At 34.6% G+C, this 5054-nt stretch overlaps 1 pseudogene; it reads left to right on the forward strand.

Moving 5' to 3' along the window:
* The first annotated feature begins 939 nt into the window (after window positions 1-939).
* LOC149165828 (protein RER1B pseudogene) lies at window positions 940-1480 on the forward strand (annotated as a pseudogene).
* The last annotated feature ends 3574 nt before the right edge of the window (window positions 1481-5054 follow it).

A 5054-nucleotide genomic window follows, 5' to 3' on the forward strand; every position in this document is an offset into this window, starting at 1 on the left:
CAATTAAACTATACTAATAAACATTCAATTCTTTTTAAGATCAATCTCACATAAACATGAAAGCCCTTAAATCTTTTATTTTATAAACAAATATTTATAAATAATTGTTATACACGATCTATGTATTTCTACATTATTTATAAATTTCTAATTTGCAGAACTCTTTAAGATATTCTTTTACTTTCATAATTTCCTTTAAGGTCAAATTTCCATAATTTCTTAAAATGTTCCTTTACTTTAACCATGCTGGCCTACTCACTGGTATGGTCACGGGCATGACATTCTTCTTTTCATCTGAGTCATGGGTCAGCATCTATATTAAAGTATTTATCTATTTTTTTGGTTTTCAAATGTTTAGTCATAAAATTGTCATACCTCTACCGTATGAGGGATTCCACTTAGCATAAGTTTAAATACAACAAAGTCTACGTCACTCATTCTCTCCAGGGTGTTCGTATTAAATCTGCAACTCCGCAATAAAGCATAATTGCATTGAACATTTATACCGAGTCATCCATATTTCCAAATCCGCAACTCCGCCATAAAGCATAATTGCATTTAACATTTATACCTAGTCATCCATATTTCCAACAACTGTTCTACACTCTCAAGCTCTTTGGCATGCCCATATTAACTCCAATACGGTGAACGATGATTAATGAATATTCAATGCCATATCACAATAATTTAGTGCACTCAGATTGTGTTCCAATGTAATATTTCTAAAATATAGTCCGGGGGAAACGAGGTTCCCCAATCCCCATCTTCAACTACGCCTGGCACCTAGGGGCCCTTCCCATATCCCACAAGATTCTGGCACCACTGTGACTCCATCTCATCCGGGGAAATTCCCTTTCGGCTCCAGGCCTTTGGATTGCAATCTACATAGTAAGTGTATATCGCAACATACCATTGAGCTTAGGTATATACACAACATTTATGCTCTATGAAGTTGTTCATAGGGAAGCAAACGTTGGCGAGGACTCGCCCTCCTCTGCCATAGCCAAATAGAAGAGCAACATTTGGTGAGGTTTTCAGTATTATCTGGACAAATCTACTCGGCACATATTGGGTAGATGGTTGGGGCTTGCCATGCTGCAGGCCATTTATGTTGTGAGGGCTTTTTTCCTAGAGGGGTTTTAGATAGTATCTTATAGACTGGGTCATATATTGAATTTATTAATAAGGTCATGGAGGGTCAATAGTTGTCTATCAAACAATGAAACCAATTCAGATCGTACATTCCCCGAATGAACCTGCTTGAGTTTAAATTCTAGTACTCTCTAACAAAGGCAGTGTTTATTGCTTTTGCAATTACATTCTTCTAGATATTTGATGTGCTGGTATTTTGGCAAAATACCAATATTATTATATTAGATTGTGTTTTTCATACTAACGATGAAGTTGTAGGTATATATTGCACATGATCAAATACAAATATGTACCATTTATAATTGTGGAAACTCGGAAGAAGACATAACTTTCCCTTTTAAATATGATGTGCAATATGTTTAATTATCAACTAAATCTCCCTCCATGCTAGCAGGTTTTGTATTGATTGATTTTTCACTTTGTTATCTATATGTGAAGGTGCTTACTGCTGTTGTTCACATTATGGGTGTTGCAGATTTATGTTGTTCGCATTGTGGGTGTTGTCGATTGAGATTTCTAAAAAGCCTCTTTCTCTCTGTCCGATGTTTTTGGCGTGGTGGGTATTGTGTAGAAATGGAACCAGAGGAGGCTATGACACATTTTTTTAAAATTAAGATATGGTTTCATTGTCAAAACATGATTTATTCTCTTAATGCAAATCGAAAATTAAAGAGCTTGGTTTATTATGAATGGTTTAAATGGTTTTGTGAATAGATTCATATAATTCCTTGTTTAAATATTTAAATATGGTTAAGTACCTGAGCATCAATTCATTATCATAATCCTATGTTTCCAAACTCAATCTCTGATTTTTTTTGTGCATAGTTATCCTTTCCTAATGTTTTTTCTTTAAATTTTTCATCTTTCAAGTCAATTTTTTTTAATACAATATGTGGTCTAACATTTTACCATACTTTTTAACTATACTTTTTTTTGGAACACTGATAATTTTTTTGGTAAAATATATCTATTTTTAGAAACCGGAATGCAATTGGTCTTTTATCAAGATGATTCATGTCAACTTGTTATATAATTTAATGTCCTATAAAACCCATAATTATTTATGGTTAGAATTTATATGTTTGTAACTAGATTACTTAATGGTTCAAATTTTGTACAATCCCAATAGGCAAATTGTTGTCTCAACTATCTGAGATAATCGGTTAGAGATGAAAACATATAATTGTAAGTTTTCAAAATGGTTATTATATAATAATATGTTGGTTGTATATATCAAGTTCCAAATTTGATATGTTGTTTATTTGTGTAAACTTGTCATATGCATTTTAAAACTTCACATATCCATATTTAGATGGGTTGAGATAGCGTCCATACTAATTGTATTGAATGCACCTTAAACTTTGGATTTAGAGAATGCCCAATAAATTAGATTTATTGATATAAGCATGTTTATGCACTTCCTCAAGAGTTGATAAGCTATCTTGATCCCACTCGCACCCCAACTAGGCTTTAAAATGTCTATAGTTTACTTAGTTGCTATGGGTGCAGTAAAGCACTCAAGTATTTTGAGGTGCTTTTGACTTATGAAAGAAATGCTAGGATTTATTCCCAATGGGTTTGTACATTTGATTGAGCTGGGGAGATTTATGATTGTACATGGTGTGAGGCTAATGAAAATTTAGTTGTTTCATCCAGTGGTGGCAAGAGTGTCAAAATTTGAGATATAGCACTTGGACCTATAGAAAATCAATTTTGAAGGTTGGAAGAGTGCACGTGAGGGTGAGGTTGGAAGTGTTTCTTATAAATTGTTTTTGTTTTTTGTTTTTGTTTTATCAAAATACTATTGTGTTCTTTTTAAAATAATTTAATTGTTTTTTAGGTTTAATGTTAATTTAATTAGTCATAATATATTTTTGGTTGTTTTATAAATTAATGGTTGTATTGATTAAATAAAATTTAAGTTCAAATTAAAAATAATTATAAGACATAATTAATAAATAAGAAGTAAGGATTAGTTGTTTTTACTTATAATTTCAAATAATTTGTTTTCGTGTCAATAGATTAGATACTTTATTTTTTTTTAAATAGAAATTTATTAAAACTAAATAAATATGACTTCAATCTCATAACCTTTTATACAAGTGGAGTAACACTTTGGGCTGCAAAGTAGACGGGTGGGACGAGCCTCGTGCACCAAACGGACCACCCTAAAGAGGCATACCAACTTCCACAAACGTTTTTCGCTAGCCAAATTGTAACCAGTTTGAGCTTTCTGAAATCACTGTAAAACCCGTGTGTGTATAAACCTTTTGCCCAGTAACACTTTACGACTGTCAAACTGTGGATAGCATGGACTCGTTGTATAGTACGTACATGGAGAATGAGACATTAATGATGTTTTTTCGAATTATTGTTATGCAAATTCTATCACTTTTTTCGTAATTGTCATTTTTATATTTTTCGATGCATAGAAAGCAAAGCTATATACTATTTCATATTATAACAGTCACTAAAGCTATATATAAACGAACAACATAGTCCGGGGAATCCTAAATTGTAGGAATGTTTTTTACCCACAATTCAGTGTCGTTGTTACGTCAGAGGAAACATGTGGGCTAGCCTAGTTGGGGAATGCATTCGAGTGGCATGTAGTTATAAGGGTTGTTAATGTTTTCGGGGTTTAGTTGTTGCGATAAAGCTTTTGCTTATCATTTTGATTCTTACTTTAAAACAAAATTTCTTAAATTGTTCTTTTACTTCCATAATTTCCTTTGAGGTGCATATCAATAATATATTTTTTCATGTAAGAGTGTGTTGATGGTGCTGGACCCGCCAACATGTCCAAGGGATCTCCCTGGTAAGAAGTTTCAATTAGACCTCAGATCGTTTGGTGTCGGAGTCCTAGCAGTGGGTCGTATGGTAATGCATTGACTGCAATTTCGCAAAGAGGCAAGTAAGATAACTATGTTGGTAGCAAGTGTGTGACAACTGCAGTGAGTCAAGGAAGGTGCATGAGAGGTTCTAACACAAATGGGTTGAGAGGAGTGCGCCCCTTGGCAACCTGTAATAGTCCTCAGATGGAAAGGGAACACGTGAGCGAAGATACATCACAAGCTGGAAAGCAAGTCAGCTGGCATTCATACATACTCATACAGAATATTCCATACATGCATGCGTAAGAAAGCAAATACATATGCCATCTAGAGTAAACAAGATAGCTGGAATACAATACAACATATGCATTAAATGTGTTGGCTCTTATTATATAAAGAAGTATTATTTCCAGTCATACAATACATCCATGTCCAACCACTAGCTCCAATAGTGGAACGTTACAGCCACATCCGCTTGCTCCTCTAAAGAGATGTACTAGCTTCGTGCAGTGGAGAAGCCAAGGCGTGTTACAATACTGTCCAAGCTCTCTCCAAGATAGTCTTATCGAAATCTTGGCTAACCAAAAGCCTATATAATGAGTTATGAGGGACTATTTATAGCAAAGGGTGGGGTGACCCTTGACATTCCCCTTTGTGACAGTTCAACTACCCTCATGACTCTTCACCTACACTATGATTGTTACATCCAACTATTGACACTTGACTTACACTTGACATGACTTAAAATTACAATGCACATGTACCCATGTGAAACAAAATGGCTTAAACAAGCCATGCTAGACATCACTCTGACTTAGAAAACCATGGAAGTCCAACTCCTAAACATCCTCACGTTGATCAATAGTAACATATTGAGGCCAAGATCAGTATTCCTTGATGATGTCCGTGTACTCCGCGGTGACATCCGTCTAAAACCTGACTCTTGCCTCCATAGCATCTGGGTAAACTGCTCAGGCTCCTTTTTCCAACTCGTCTGAAAGCATGTGCATCATTGTTTTTAATGTGCTCGAACCAGCAACATACTTGTGCATGATGTCTGCACTGATA

This window comes from Pinus tabuliformis, chromosome 5_1 (assembly GCF_031772625.1).
Source record: "Pinus tabuliformis cultivar Carrire ecotype Pingquan chromosome 5_1, CPIR1, whole genome shotgun sequence".
In the NCBI taxonomy this organism is placed as follows: Eukaryota; Viridiplantae; Streptophyta; class Pinopsida; order Pinales; family Pinaceae; genus Pinus; species Pinus tabuliformis.